The following is a 17,081-nucleotide window of genomic DNA, read 5'->3' as shown; positions in this document are numbered from 1 at the left end:
AGGGAGAAAAGCATATAAAGGATGGGTATGTTTTGTGCAGAGTAAGACTGAACAGCAATGGGGACGACTTAATTTAATATTGGCAACTGGAATGCAGACTTAACAACACCCACAGTAAATGCCAAGCGATCCATACACTTTTTTTTAAAGACCCGTCTTTTCCCCCACTGCACACACAATCATGCAAACAATTAGTATTGCCCTGCCTCGAAGAGGCAGCATACCTAGGCGGACAAAACTCTGCACTGAAAAGTCCCCCTTGGTCCAACGTGGGCTCCCACCCTGGCATCACACGCGAAAGCCCTCAGTGTGTGCTCATCACCATTCCCGCCTGCGTTTCTGGCTTGTTGTTTTGTTTTTCTTTCCCTGGGTGCAGAAACCAGGTTCCGGCCCACTTCCTCCCCACCCGCCCCTCTGCCTCCTTTCTAAATGACTCAAAGCAGCGAGGCCTCAAAATGGTGAGGAGCATTTGGTACTACTTAATCCTAGTTAGCCAGGAGCAGGAATGTCTATTTATAGCACGTAAAGATGGAATGTAAGGGAGAGGCCCCATGGCATGAAATTCAAGTTCTCAGCATCCAGAGACAAAGGGACCCACATTGCCTTGACCTTATTTTTTTCACTAGTTCATTCCATAGCTGTGGTTTACATTGGCGGTGTCAAAGCCCTGTGCTGGATACCGGAGCCACAGGTAAAAAAATAAATAAATAATAAAACCCAGTCCTTACTCTTGAAGAGACGAAGCCCAGTGGGGGAAAAAGTCAAAGGCATAGTTAAAGTAATGCACCGATGGTTGCTGGTGAAGGGGCTCTGGGCCACCACGCACGGAGCCCTTCCGGAAGCAATCATCACAGACCCAGAGGCAGCGCTGCGTGACCTCTAGTCTCTGCTGGTTACCAAACACAGGAAATCCCCATGAGTCCTTCCCCCACACCCTCGGTCATTTAGAAAGGTTAAGGAAGGTGAAAAATGAAGAGGTAGTACAGGGGCCAAAAGGAATAAAAATAGAAACTATTCCAAAGGGGATGGGAGATGGCCAGGTGTTCTCCACGAGCCAAGCTCATCCAGAAGGACAGTGCCATGTATGCGCTGCCCCTCGGTCAGGAGTGAGGCGAGATGGGAAACAGTGTCTGGCTTGTTGCCTGCCCCAAGCACGGTGATCCCAAAGTCTCACCCCCAGACTGGACACTTTGAACTACCAAGACACAAGGACCCTCACTATTTTTCACGTGAAAAGAGAAAAGCCCAGATGGGTTTAATACTTAGTGAAATTTGTTTTTAATCAAACTTGGTTAAGTTAATTATTGACTCAACGAAGATGAAACAATAAAATCATTTTTGCCTTAAGCCAAACTATTAAGAAGTCTCATATAGTTAATAGACTAAAAGTCCTCTGAATCTTTCCTTTAGCCTTTGTAATATTCACTCTTAACTCCATCATTATTGTGCTTATCTCTCAATGCCAACAAAGGGGATGCAGCTGGGGAGGCTGCGTGTCTATTTGAGGGAAAAAGGATGTGGAATCGCCATAAACACCACGGTGCTTTTTCACGGAATCAATAAAGCAAAGTAACGTCCCTTGTGAATTGTTCATGTCATGAAGCACTCCCAATTTTTGTGGGTCACTAATTTCCCTTTAGGGCAAATGTGCTCAGGTCTTTCTGGGCCTCTGGCTCATTCGCTGCCCCAGCATCACAGACGCTGCCTCTCAGTGCGAAGGCTTTCTCTAATCATACACTTCGTGCACAGTGGCCGGGTGGTCTGGAGGAGTGGTGTTTCCTGGCAGCCTTGGCCCAAGGTGAGGCAAAGACAGGCCGCCCCCAGCCCGCACCCTGTGAGCCCCGGAGCTACAGAGCTGGCCCCATGAGTGACAGAGTGACGTCTACCGAGTATCAAGGATAAACCACGAAGTACACAATAAGGAGGCCTAATGAAGTTCTTTTTTGCCCCCTTTATGTTGACAACCTTGATGATTTCCTAAAAATATCAAATTCCCCGAAAAATACGTTTATTTCTAAGCTTTAGAACCTCTAGTATATCGTCTGCCTTTTAATTTTTTTCCCCCGGGGGGTGGGGGGTGGTGAAGGGGCATAAAACAACACAGCCTCTGGTGAAAATCGGCTAAGGGTGATATCTCCGGACGCAGCCACTGTCCCCGTAACGTGGTGCTGAGCGTTCAGGACGTGGGACTCTCTCTCATCATGAAAAGCATTTCTCAGTTGTGCCCTATGGTGTGGGTGAAGCAATATAATCACACTATTCCTGCTCACACACCAATTAGCCTGATGCCCTCTTACTATTTCAACAACTGCTGCCATTGGTATAAACTCAAACAGACCCATAGCTTGAAATTACTTGGCTTCAAGAACGCAGAGCTTGTAGGGGTGCCTGGGTGGCATGGCGGTTAAGTGTCTGCCTTCAGCTCAGGGCGTGATCCCGGCGTTATGGGATGGAGCCCCACATCAGGCTCCTCTGATATGAGCCTGCTTCTTCCTCTCCCACTCCCCCTGCTTGTGCTCCCTCTCTCGCTGGCTGTCTCTATCTCTGTCAAATAAATAAAATCTTTAAAAAAAAAAAAAAAAGAACGCAGAGCTTGTAAACTCAGACCTGAGAACCAGCAGCCTTTGCCCGAGATTTCTCCTGACGGCCAGGAGCTACAGTCAAGGTGTTACAGGTGGCGGAGTCCAGCCCTGGTTATTACCCTAGAGCCAGTCATCAGTCCTAACCACTCTGGTGGGGATGCTGATCGTGAGAAGACTGCACATGTGTGGGGCCAGGGGCTATAACGGACATCTCTGAACCTGTCACTCAATTTTGTTATTACCCTAAAACTGCCCTAAAAAATAAGGTGTAATACAAAACTGAAAAAAAAAATATTAGAAAGGAATACAATCTGAATAATGTTGAAAGAAAACCTGTTGTCAGAGCAAAAGATGGGCTTTTCTTACGGCCCTACAGTTTCAGGGAGCTGCACAGTCGAGCTTCCCCAGGTGCATACGCCTCGGCATCTCCCCAGTCACCCACCCCCACAGAGCAGCAGTATCTGGCACGGGGTCAATGGTCACTGGATGCCAAGGTGAAAGGCTGACTCACCCAGGGCGCTTTGGGCCTTAGCACCTGATGCCCCCACAGCACACTGCACACTCCTTCCTGACCACGCCTTCTTCCCAAGTTTCCTATTAACATCGTTCTTGGCAAAATTCAGCTCCTTTGATTTCCGAGTACACAAACATTCTCCTTCTTGGTGGCTTGACAGGGCCAGGAGGGAGACAGCTGGTGAGTGAGGACGTCTGTGGTCAGCAGCAACCTCTCTCCTTCCGTGAAGATGACCCAGAGAAAGGTGTGCTGGGGTGGCTGGAGAGAAACGTCCACGTCTTGGGCCCGAGCTCCCCGGCCCCTCTGGGGACAGCCACCACCATCTCATACTGCAAAATGAAAGCTACTGTGTTGGACTGATGTAGCATGTTGTCAGCAATATGGTCCAAAGAGGCCTCCCTTAGGAGAAAACCGGAGACCTGGGGTGCGTAGAGCACGTCCTCACCTTCAACGCCCATGTGCCCCAGAGAGGGCAAGATGGGCAAACCCATTTGCCACAACACACCTGTGGAAATGCAGTGGTCGCAGAGAGGTACAGAGATCTCTCACATCATGAGCATGGCCGGTGAGTGGACTAGACCCATGGTCTATGCCAACCAACTGCCAAAAACATGACTCCTCTCTTAAGTGCCACTTTGCATTCATCATAGATATGAAATTCCCCAGTAGGTGTTGTATACCACAGGACATCTTGGCATATGCTTTGCCAATGTGGCCCTTATTTGTAAGGAACTTTAAAAAGGCAGAACACCAACAATGACTACAAGCGCATTTGATTTTTTTTTTTTTTTTAAGCGACAGGGAAACGAAGAATGAATGGGAGAGAGTATCATGTTTCAAGTAGTCAGAAGGGATGAAGGGTGGACAGGACTAGCATGAGGACTGTGGGAATCTGAAGAGAAACAAGATGGAAAACGGCAGGGGGCAGGGTGTGTGTGTGCGGTGACCAGGGAACCTGAATCACACCCTGTGGAAGAGTCCAAAAGAAGTATGAGCTCTAACTGGCCAAAAATTATGACACACAAAATGAAAAACCATAATTCAGCTTAAGACACCCCATCAGGGGTTTAGAAGAGTTTGTGGTTTCCCATTTAACCTGTCCTCTCCTAGGGAACTTCTGAGAACTAGAAATGTGCATCGATTTTGATTCTTTAACTACGAAGTAATTTGAAATTATAAAAGTAATCCATGTTCATTAAAAAAAAATCAAGCACAAATTGGTCTACAGTAAACCATGATCATTTTCCTATGGCTTCCTACCCAAGTCCCACTCCCCAGGGGTAGAGCCCGATCAACAGTCCGCTGTACATCTTTCCAGAGCTTTTCCTGTGTCTACACAGATGCATATTTAAAAAATGACTTTTAATTAAAAACAATACAAATCAATGGAACATCTCTGCTTTGCAATATGTCATGTCCGAGAGGCCTGACCTCCTGGGCTCAGCCACGGAATAAAGACACCTCCGTCCATGAGATGATGGTGAACTGAGTCAGGGCAAAGTAGCTAAGGAGGAAATAACAAGCCTCTCTAAGGACAGGTCTAAAACCCTCAGAATCGGCTGTCACCATGCAATGGACATCAGCCTCTCACTCAATTGACAGGCCTTCCTCCGGCTATAGGATCCTGACTGTAATTACAGGAAAGGCCATACCATAAAGATGGGGGGAGGAGTTAATTGATGAAAAGTTCAATGTGCTGACTCAAGGACCTATGGCCAAGCCTTCAGTTTCTTTTCCTCAAAAAGCCACTGATGTACAGCCCATTAAGCCACGACCGTGCAAACCCAGGAGATGAGGTATTTCCAAGCAAAGCACATGTGCAAGGCTCACACACAAGACTCCTGGCCTTTGCATCAGAATGGTCTTTGCAGTGCTTCTGCCTGACAAAAGAATTTTCAAGTGACACAAAGTGATTTGTTACTGGCTTTGTTTTCTTTTGTTTGCTTATTGCTTTGTGTTCGTTTCATGTTTATTTATCAACCCATCCAAAATACAAAATGAAAGACTTGGCCTTGAGCTTCAGACCTCCCTTAAGCCTCTGGTTCCCAACTTTGTGGCCCTCTGATCACCATAAAAGGCTGGAATCCAGGCTCTGCTCAGTGAGGAAGTGTGCCACTCATCTACACAAAGGGAGAGGAAATTAAGGANTTATAATTCCCTTAGGTAACAGGTTCAAAGTTTTTTGGACTTCTTCCAGAGGAAGGCCAAGCTCTGACAGGAAAACATCACTGGGAATCAGATTCCCAAAGGTGTGACCACTGCACAGGGGGCCAGTCTGTACTCTGCAGGAAGAACTATGATGCTTTTATCAAAGTATTACTTTGCTAGGATGGTAGATAAGGAGTATCTCCCACACTGACTCCATGTGATTAGTAATGGTCACTTAGAGCAGTGTGCTGAGGACTGATTACTGATGTCTGTCACGGGTACAGGACTTGGGACGCCAATGCGTGCACGCCGCATACTGACCATCCCCATACAGCACATAAGTATTTAATATATGAGGGATAAAGTTTCTGATTATTTGTCAAAAGGCTACAAACTGAAGGAAAAAATACATTTTGATATGATGATACATATTCTCTCAGAACCAATTACCTCCTGAGTTACAACTCCGTAAGTTATTGCAAATTATTCAGGGCACATAAACACCACAATAAAATTTCCCTAAGCCAATATATAAAGAAAATGCCAACATAAATCTAGTCTCACTTGGGAGGTAATAAGGGAACATGAATTCTGTAAACACTGCCTAGTAACAAATCTTGGGCTATGACCCCGAGGTGAAAGGTCAGAGCCCATCTCTTATTGTCATGGTTCTAGATGTAGCAAAGCACTCTTACATTATACAAAATCAACCCAACATGGATCAGACATTGAATATATTTGATTCCAACACACTGTCAGGTGGGTTTTACATATGATGATTAAGGTGAGGCGAGGGAGTTACAGGAACGGGCTTAATTGCTAAAGGGTCTCGGATGTGGTTGCTCAAGTGGAAGATGTCATCGGTAATTTGCCCAATGGCTAGTGGATAAAAAAGAAACAAGAAATGACACACACTTTCAGATTACATGTTTTCTTCATGACTGTGTGCCTGATAACAGGTGCCTTTCTCCATTTCTACTGGCCTTGGGCTCAAGCCTTCCCATTCTGTGCTTTGGGGAAGTATCACTTGCTACACTCAGATGTTCCAGTTGCAGGGAGAAAGCCAGTTGACTGTGTGAACCAAAAGCAGGTGTGCTGCAGCATCTCAGTGAAAGATGGAAAGGAAGCACAATGGCTGGGGGCGGGGGGTTGCTTAGGTCTCCAGAGGCATCTGGTGCTCCACCCTCTCCTCAAATGACTGTTATTCAAAATAGCTTCATATGCTTACATTTTCTCCTGAGGTTTCAAATTCAGCCCTCATCTTCCAGCTTGCAAATAAAGAAACTCCAGGTGTGAGTCAGCGATTCTGAGTTTGATTGGATTTCGTAATCACTCCCACACACATGCAATGCACCCTCTTATATTTCACTGAAAACAAGGCACTGAGCAGCATTAGGTCTTAATCACAGATCGACATGAGGGAAAGGAGAGAATTAAATTCAACTACTGTTCACTGAGCACCTAATAGGTGCCTGGTCAGGGTTAGAAATGGAATAAGGCACAATCCTTTTTGCCAAGGAGTGAGTCGTGCAGTGGGGAAGATGACTGTGTGACTGGACAATCATGTCAGGGACAGATCCACCGTGTCAGGGTAGCACCAGGGAGGGGGCGACCAGCTGTCTGAATACAGCTCTGGGAAGGCTTCATAGAAGATATGATGCCAAGAACTGGGTTTTGAAGGATGAACAGGAGTTTGCCAACAGACAGAGAGGGTGAGACCCAGGTGAGGGCAGAGCTGGCACCAATAATTCAGCCTGGTGAGCTTAGCTCAGTTTGGCTGACACGCCAAGTTGGCCAGTGTAGGGAAGGGGAGGGAAAGGGGGCTGCAGCAGGTGCCTCGGGCCAGGTGAGGAATTTGTGAACCAAGCCAAGGAGTTCACAATGACTCTTTTGCATGGGCTCATTGTACTTTTATTTTATGAGCTCTTATAATGAGTCCTGTTTGGCAGTAGGGCAAATGGTGATGGGGGAGGATTCTGAGCCACTGAATTCACTGAGTATCTGAGTGCTTACATTGGGGAAAAGAAGCAGAAGGTTGGTAAGGAATCCCCATACTTAAGGAGTCATCATACTTTGCTGCAGGATATGGAACTGAGGGCAAAATGGTTGGACGTTCCGGTGGGTGCTTTCCAATTCAAAGAAGGACATCTGAACCATTACAGGGATTTTCATTTCATTTGGCCTCCACACAATGTCCCTGTCTTGTCTCTCCTCTGCTCACAACAAGCCAGAAGTCTGAAACTAGTCCAATGGTGGGCACAACCGAGCGTTCAGGATCTTCTTGTGGCGAGTGTAAATCAATGTATGGGCACAACAGCAATGAGCACAACACAATTCCACGAATTCTGAGTGCCAAAGGAGCCCAATGTGATGACTGAAGACAAAGGGAACCACACAGATACATGCACATTAATAACAGACCAGGTCACTTTAAAAGAGACTAATTAGACCTGAACATTAGTATAATGCCAAGTTATTAACATGCCACACACTATCAAGTACTTTCAGCATGCTTCTACTCGTTCACGGCTGATGATCATCGTGACCGTATATTATCACCTAGCTATTTACCTTGTGTGTCCTTGATAAGGAAAAGTCAACCCAAAATAAAAGCAAACCGACACCCCAAGAAAAAAAAATTTTTCCCCAATCTGAACAAATCGTTTCGTGTAAAAATAAACAGAACTAGAAATTGTCTCTAATAAACTAATATTAGTCTCCCCAGAGGGTTAATTATGTCGCTCTGTATTTTAAGAAGAATGTAAATTGCCAGTTTCAACAGATGTTCTTTTAAAAGAATTGGTTATCTGGGAAATGATGGGTCTTTGTTAGAGCTTACCCCAGCGGAATATAAACATTGAAATCATCCGACTATCTGTCAGCCCGCTCCTCCAACAACTGCTACCCACACCAACGATACACCCTTTGGTTATCAGCAGCTTTGGTGACAAGTGCCCCAGCCAGCACTGCGGTCTCAGATAGAAGACAACCTGTTCGGAGGGCTTCCAAACTCCCTTTTGACCTCGTGAGGACCCCAAGGTGGCAGCTTCCCATCATTACAAGCCCCAGTTTGGGTGTTCACCCATGGTTATTTCCATCTGATTCTTTCACCCTGGAGAGCAAGGCTGCGTACTTGTGCAGAACCAGAGTTAGAACTTTCCAGAAATACTAGTCCTTTCCAGATTCAGTTTAGATAGTCGAACATGTAACACACACATTACACACATGCACACATACATACTCGAAAATTTCTTCCCAGGGAGGAATGAAACTTTAAGCATCACTGGAGAAGTGATTAGAAGCAAAAAAACTCAGAAACCTCCCTACTGCTTTCTCTCAAATGGCATTTTGTAGACACTGATACGTAATGTTACCAGGTTCACAGAGTGAGGGCTCCAGCTTGGGTATCCGGCCTACCGGAGAGAGAAAATGCCCTTGGTGTGGCAGTTCATTATTCCGCAGTGAGACTGCTACCGGCCCGGATGTATGGAGAGAACATGTGCGCTCATGTAGCGGCCCACCGTCATGTGCAACCGCCAACCTCACCCGACCTAGCTTCATTATCATCCTGGTTTGACTCACTTCGCAGATAGGAAAACTGAGGCTGGCTGAGATTAATGACTCCTAGGAAAACTTAACAGAATGTGCTTTTGCTATTGATTCACTAGTAACAAGCATGAAATCTCGTCTCAGCCAGAAAGGTAAGCAGATAACTATTGATCTCTTTAACTGTTTCTGAAAGGGCCTACTCACTGTAGGATTTAGGCACTCTGAAAAGACCAGGAGGTCTTATGTCCTATTGGCAGGCCCAGTCACAGCAGCCTAGTGTCAACACTTGAGGTAATGCCCACATGGTAGTAAGACGAAAAGAACAGCAGCAGTGAGGGTGGCTTACGCAAGGCCTTCTCTGGAACACAGCTGAGAAAGATGCTGAATGTTCATCATTTAATCTGATCACCCCTGCTACTCTGCCATGGAGGCATCCTTATGTCCATTTAACAGGTGAGGAAACTAACGCTCGGAAAGGTGAAATCAATTGCTCCAGGGTCACCCAGGTCCTAAGTGACCCACAAAGAACATTCCAGCGTTTGCCTGACTCACAGCTTGCCCTATTTCATCACACGCACTGTCTCAGATGATGCCAGAGGAGCACAGAATTCCCACAGTACACCCCCCACAGCTGCTCCAGAGGCTCTCAGATCAGCTACCTGAGGACCCAGGTGCAAGGCAGGGATGGGCAGGGATGGCCAGGAATGGATCACATCATGTTCAGATGTCCTACTGGCAGACTCAGCTGGAAAACCAGAAAGTCCTATGTCTGCAGAGGAAAACCCAGGAAAAGCTCAACCTCAGCCCTCCTGGGGTGGAAAACAGGCACCACTGTGTAGGTTAAACATGGCGCGATTCCAGGGGCACCTTTCAGCTAGACTAGGATATGAACGGTGCCACCAGAAGCCAGCTATCAAAACTTGCTCCACTCCTGGGAGAGAGCTTAGAGAATCCAAGGAGCAATCCCGAAATTTATTCTGCACTAACAGCTGAGACTGTGTCAACCTGAAGGATATCAGGATAAGGAGCATCCTCTGCATAAACTCATTTCCCATATTCCCTCCATCCCCAGTCAAGGGCAGCAGGAAGTTCCACAAGGCACACTCCCCAGGCCCCAGAGAGAGAGCTGTGTACTCCAGAGCTCAGAAAGCAGAGCAAGCAGCAGTCTGAGAAAGAAAAGGACAGCTCCACCCAATCCGCAGGGCCCTTTTCTGATTATGTCCACACTTCTGCTAGAGCCTGGGGTATGTGGGCTAGTGGCCCCTGGAGAGAAACACTGCTTTTCCCCCTCCAGCCTAGGTCCCCTGGGCAGAAGTTGATTTGGTGACGTAAAGTTACTTCATTCCTAATTCCAGTCATGTGGAGGGCTAGAGGTTACTGGAAACCAGAGGGAGAGGGGGTTAAATGCAATGAAACAATCTCTATTTTTCCTTTCCTGTATGCTCTAAATAGTTAAGAACAGTAGCTCTAGAATGTGTGTTTTGCCCTCCTCCCCACAGAGGGCATTTGACAATATCTGGGGACATTTTTGATTATCCCTACTGGGAAGGAGGGGTTGCTACTAGTATCTACTGCTACACATCCTTCCATGCACACAACAGAAGCCCAAAACAAAGAATGATCCGGCACTGAATGTCAACAGTACCGAGGCTGAAAAAGTGCCCAGGCTACCAGGAGCTCCGGAAGCAAGTCTCCGAGAGAGAATAGGCAACCCATGACTTTGAGTTTTCCAAAGCCTGAGGGAATGGTGGTCCTGATGTTATCGTGCTATGCAAAGATGTCACATTAATAAGTGACTCCCTTCAAACGTGTGGGCTGGTCCTTAATAGATCTCATTAGTTCGGATTAGTAGATGGGATGCGGAGTTGTGCAAACAATTCCCAGAGGCTCAGCTCTGCTGACGCATCTGTTTTTCGGGGGGGGGCGGTGGAAATAACCACATTCCTGCTTTAGTCATTCAGGGAAACCTAGCACCTGCCTATATCAACATGTTCCGGATGAAAAAACAAAACAAAACAAAACAAAAAGAAACACGACCTGAAAAAAAAAAAAAAGATAAATTATTTATCCAGCATAAATATTAAAGAAAATTGCAAAACATAGTCTGGTGTCACCATGCTGTTGTTACAGAATCATCTCATCATAGCTTCTGGCAAAATACTGTTGTCCTTAATATCAGTACAACAGAATCATCTGGGATGTACCAGTCAGGGTACAAGTGTCTGCTTGCTGTCGAGGACACTTAGCAGCATGCCAACTGGCTCATCACGCCCCAGCGGAAAATGGTGCAGGGATGCCCTATTAGGAATGAGCCTGAATTAGGAATAGATCGTGAACTTTATCCGAACCCAGGATGCAATTTAACACTGGTAGTCAGCCAAACACACAGCGGTGTGGGAACAGCGGATCTCCCCGACTCCAGAGAGCCAACGGCTACATCTCCAGGAATCTGATGAACGTTGTTGGACACGCCCACCGCTAGACATTACATGACATAAGCTCACAATTAAATAAGCTCTAGGAGAAAACAACGGCAAGAAATACTCGAAACGCAATACTTCTGAGCCTGGCTGTTTGGCTACTGCTCCTGAGGTCATGTCTGTTGTGTCTGTAGAGTGGCAGTAACTGGACGGAGTGTATACAGAGCGACGCGGGATGCGCACCGCCACATCTTGTAACTTCCTGTTGGCGGTGGCATATTCACACCGCAGTCAGCAGTGAACGCTGAAAACCCGAGCCAGTGGCTCTCTCTCCAAGAGCCAGTTGTCAGCCACTAGCCAGCACACCATCACAGACCCTCAGCCCCACCCAGACGTGAGGCCCGGGAGCCGCAGTCACAAAGGCAGTTGTTTTCCAATCAAGCGTCTCTTGTTCAAAGTTTAGCAAGCTCTTTACGGTGGCTACGCAGGCTCCTAGGTAACCAAGAAGTTTAATAAATCCGTATGATGATAATTAAACACTGTAAATAATTTATCTGCTGAAGCTTCCTGGCTGGCCAGTCCTGCCTTTGTAGGAAGGTGATCCATGCTGACATTCTGAATAAGGTTGGCAAAACAAGTGCGGCGAGGAGTGGCGGGGGGAAGTAAGTTTGCTCTCAATAATGTATGAAGCCCCATGCTGGGGAGAGGGATCCTCGGAAAAGCGGCTCTGTGGCAATCTGTTCTTTCATCTGGAGCCGGCTTCGAGGCGAAGGTGCTGCCCCGCATCGGAAGCACAATCGCTCGCTTGTGAGCAGATGTCCTTCACGCGGTGGGCAGCGCTCTTTCAACACAGCTGAACAAACGCACGCCGCAAGACGGCCCCCCTCACCATCACCGAAAGAACACTGTATATATTAATTTAGCAGGTTGTTGAATAACGCTTGGAAGAGGGATTTATGAAGTAGAAAAATCATGCAGTGAGGCAAAATGACTTTCCAACCAAATGGGAGGAAGAAAGGGGCTTCAGCTTCCGGGGAGGATGAAGTGGAAAGAGCCTAAGGGAATCCCACCCCCAAAGACAAACCGGAGACCGGGCTACCCAAGGAGTCAGGAATGGCCCAGTTGGGCAGGCCCGATGCAAAGTCATAATTTGCCATCCGCTCCCCAAGAGGCTGTGTTTAACAAAACTGCTACAGTCTGGTTACAGCATCCAGCTGGGGGAGGTTGTGCATGTGTGGGGACAGAAGGTATGCGGGGACACTCTGCACAGGCCACTCAAGTTTGCTCTGAGCCTAAAACTGCTCTGAACAATAAAATTTACTCTTTTAGAAGTGCATGTAGCCCTAAGCCCTGTACTCAGCTGACTTGTTTCCTTTCTGCTTGGGAACCCGTATGGAGTCTTCCCACAGTTGTCCCAGCTTACTTTGTGGGGCACGCTCAGGTCCAAGGCAGCCCTGCTCAGCTGCTACTTTGCCCGTCTGGCCTGGGTCAGTCAGCCCCAGCGTGGGGGGCAGAGGAGAGCGCGGGGCTCATCCAGGCATACCAGCTTTGTGCGGGGAACAGGCATCCTGAAAAGCCAGTGGAAAGACTACCCCCAGGAGGCAGCTGTTAGAGAAATGGAGACAAAGGCGTTATGCCTTCAAATTCTCCTCCCTCTGCCCCCATCCATCTTCCAGAACGGTGACACAGGGACAGCTCCGGCAAACTCGATCATTTCTTTGAGGCTGACAGAATTTGGTCCACTTCCTATATGTCATTTTTTGGGGGAAGGACTGTCTATTTTACCTAAGGAAAGTAAAAGCAGCAATCTGCTGAGCGAGCCCAACTTTTAAAGCCCTGCCTCCACTTCTACACACAAATACTATTGTTTTCCACCTTGATAGTTATTAAATTGTGGTGTAAAACCCAACTTCTGCTTAAGTATGCGTGATTATTAGAGTACAAGTCAATTGTGGATAACACACAGATATAAATGCAGCTAATAAGTCTTACTGTAATGATTAATCAATTTATGAATACATTATTTAAACTAATAGCTCAGGTAGGGTATCTTAAACAAGTTACAGAGGACATCGACCAATTCAAATACCAGCTGCCAGATCAATAGCAAACTGTAAGTAAACTCTGGGGAATAGGTATACTTGCAAAAAAAAATAGTCTGCAAACAAAAGGGTCTTAGATGAAGGAAATCTACAACAATTTCAATTTTTTAAGACAAACGCACAGCACTTTATTATATGTCAAAGCTTAAAGGGAAATGTAAAAGAGTGTATTACTACAAATTCGCTCCCTTTACATCCTATGTAGTCATAATTGAGGGCAGCTCATACAAACATATGTTTACACAGACTTTTGCATACATTTGTAAATAGAATTTATTGAAGTTAACTTTGATTCCTTAGAAAAAATTATACATTGGGTTCTTTTCCTCAAAAGGTAGCATACTTATTTATCTACAAATGTCCCTTTGTGGACAAAAGGTGGCATATTTGTTTATTTACCTACAAATGTCCCTTTCACAGGAAAAAAATATATATTTTATATATATATAATATATATAAAATATATCTATTTTATATATATCATATATATTACATATAATACATATTATATCATACATTACATATATAATATATATTATATATCATATATATTACATATATATCATATATCATATATATATTACATATATATGACATATATTTTTATATATGTATATGTATTTAGACACACACACACACATATATATATATATATATGTCTAAAAGGTAAGAGTAACAGTCTTCCCGAAAGGGGCCCATGTTCCTAATGATACACCAGGGTACACCTGCTGTGTCAGAGCCACAGAGGTCCCCCCACTGAGAACCACAAGGGGGTTTCTGTGAGCCAAGCAAACCCTAGAGTTTTAGTTCTCTCCCTTCCCTGTTTTTTTTTTGTTTAATTAAGACTAATTAATGTGAGTTTAATAAACAAACCAAAAGGGCCTTGATTTCCAAAGGTGTGATATTTTATCACAGTTACAAGTGATGCTGCATTTTAAAAAATTAATTAGTTATCTTGTGAGGCCGGCCACACATTATTGAGTAAGTAACAGCGGCTAAGTGAAACAGATGAAATATTGGTAAGCGATGCAGCCCACAGTATAAGTATGTGAAGGAGGTCAGAGGTTAATCCCTATTGATTTTCTGAGTCTGCGTACAGCACCGCTGGGAAAGGCCGGTTCTGTTGGCAATCAGCTAGCACAAATACATTATAAATCTTACTGTCCACCTTCACTGATCAGTGCCACTTACTTCCTTCACTAAAGACCATTAAGAAACTACTGGGAAAAAAAAAAATCTACCCAGATGCAGGTAAAAAGGAAAGCATTTTCAAAGTCTCCCATGTCAAAGAATGCTTTGCAGATGGAGGACTTCCCTGAAAGCTGAGGCACACTTCCTGGGGGCTGGCTGGTCTGTCCCGCAGAAGGGGACATGCAAAAACACAGTGCATTTTTCATAGGGCTTCAACACCACATCAGAAACATCAAAGTGGCTTTCACCTTTGAGTGCCTGGGAACAGTAGAATGAACAGAAGGAATGAAACACTCACTGACGTGGATGGAGGCATCTCCATCCTGGTTTGGTGTAATTTCGGCCTTGGCACAACCTTGACGCTAACCAAGAGTAAGCCTCAGGGACCCTCAGGTTCACGGGCTCCCCCCAAAATTCTGCACTAAAATGTTTTACCCTTTCCTAAAGTGGTCCCCCGACAGGCATAGCTTCCATTCCCACAAACTGGGATGCTCACTGCCAACCCACTTCCAGGAACATCTATGAATGGCCCTTTCTTTTTCAGGCCTTTCTCTTAACAGAGGATGCCATATGTCTCCTGTGGGCCTGGCACTCTCGCTGGGCACAGCAGAACAGATGAGTAAGATGGGGTCCCTCCCCAGAAAAGTGAAACACATGTTCTTCATCAGACGGTTAGCTCTCATACAACATAATCCTGGGAAACAGTCTTGATGCTAATAGGGGGTAGTTGTGCTAATAGGCACTTTGTCACTGACCATCTGTGTGACACTGAGCCAATTACTTCACCTCTCTGAGCCTCGGTTTCTTCACTGTAAGAAGTGAGGATAATAATAGCAGCCACTTCACAGGGTGGTTGGGAGATGAGAAATCACATGTAAAGCACTTAACACAGGGCCCAGTAAGCATTCAATAAATGCCGGTTAATTAAAAAAAAAATTGTGGAGCTATTTGACATTGGAAAAACCAAGTGACCTCTTTCACCTCTGTTTCACTAATAGGGATTACGGAATTATGATGTAAAAAAATATGGCACCATCTGTTCCACCATTCCATCCAAATACATGTGTCATATCCACCTACTTCTCAGAGCGGGCATCGCAGGAACAAGCAAGTTCTAAGTCAGACATGGACTTGTTTTTAAAGCTCTCAATAAGCATATTAAAACAAAACATAGCAGAAATGTACATGTTGGGTAAGTCAGCATTAACCAGAGATACAGAGAGTTAAGAAACCTTGGGGCAAGCGAGGGTTCCCTTTTGGCACAGAAATTACGTATTTTATTTTAAAATGCCAGCACCAGAAAGATGAATAGGGATTGTTCATAGATACACGTTATTTCTGCACGGTTTTTACGAACACAATTCTCCTATCACCTTCACAACACACACACACACACACACACACTTTCTCACACTTTCTCTCTCACACACACATGCATACTTCCCCTGCCCTGAGCAAAAGATTTGGCATTCTTGAAAAAGTTCTGGGGAATATTTCTAGAATGCAAGGAAAACCTCTATCTTTGCAATTTTCCAGACTTCTGTCAACTATGCTCAGTGCAATTATGTACCAGTGTCAGAATGTATTTTAAAAACCTTTGGATACCTTCAAATTAAGGGGTGGAAGGTGGGGAGAGCTCTTCCATAGTTAATGATAAACAAAGGTATACCCAGCAAAGTTCCTGTCAAAAGTTCAGTCTCTAAGCCATGACTCTTCACTTCGACCAATGGCTTTTTTTTTTTCCTTACAAAATGCCTTTCATTATTTTCAACTCTACTAAAAGGATGTTCTTCTAGTAGGCAGAGGATAAACAGAGCAGGACCCAAACAAAGAGTGAAAACCAAAACAGGAAGAGAACACAGATTCTGTTTTAAAAAAAGCATAAGGGGCGCCTGGGTGGCACAGCAGTTAAGCGTCTGCCTTCGGCTCAGGGCGTGATCCCGGCGTTATGGGATCGAGCCCCACATCAGGCTCCTCTGCTATGAGCCTGCTTCTTCCTCTCCCACTCCCCCTGCTTGTGTTCCCTCTCTCGCTGGCTGTCTCTATCTCTGTCAAATAAATAAATAAAATCTTTTAAAAAAATAAATAAATAAATAAATAAATAAAAATAAAAAAAGCATAAAGGTTCCAGACTGTTTTAACTGTGTACTTTTACCAGTAGGAAAAATTCAAGATAGATACTTCAGTAAGTATCTATGGTGTTTACTTACAAATCATAAACTCGTATTCTTCTATTAGCTATGATCACCAGGAATGAAACAGGGTGAGAATTACGTTCATCATTAAAAATAGTATTAAAAATAGTGTGTGCAACTGTACATCTCTTTCTGCTAACTTAGATTTTGGGGTTTTTCACTGATATCTTCTGAGATCTGATCAAATTGTCATTGTGTTTACTTTGTAACAAATGAAGGACTCATATTAGGAGGAGCTGAACTACCAATGATGCCATTTTTTTTTTTTTTTACTGCTTGCTTGTATTTGCATTATAAATATTATCTTCAAACATGGGTTTCTTTGCAGAAATTTTTTTAAGGCTTTTGCTTATTATGCGACAGATGCTTAGTTCAAACCA

General features: G+C 44.9%; 1 protein-coding gene across 7 annotated transcripts in view; it reads right to left on the bottom strand.

The window, feature by feature from the left end:
- Nucleotides 1-17,081, bottom strand: part of WWOX (WW domain containing oxidoreductase) — a 1,195,262-nt gene that overhangs the window by 732,009 nt on the left and 446,172 nt on the right. The window lies entirely within an intron of this gene.

Source organism: Ailuropoda melanoleuca, chromosome 12, assembly GCF_002007445.2.
Source record: "Ailuropoda melanoleuca isolate Jingjing chromosome 12, ASM200744v2, whole genome shotgun sequence".
Taxonomy (NCBI): Eukaryota; Metazoa; Chordata; class Mammalia; order Carnivora; family Ursidae; genus Ailuropoda; species Ailuropoda melanoleuca.
Note: the sequence above shows the minus strand (reverse complement) of the source record. Positions and strands in the feature narration are given on the sequence as shown.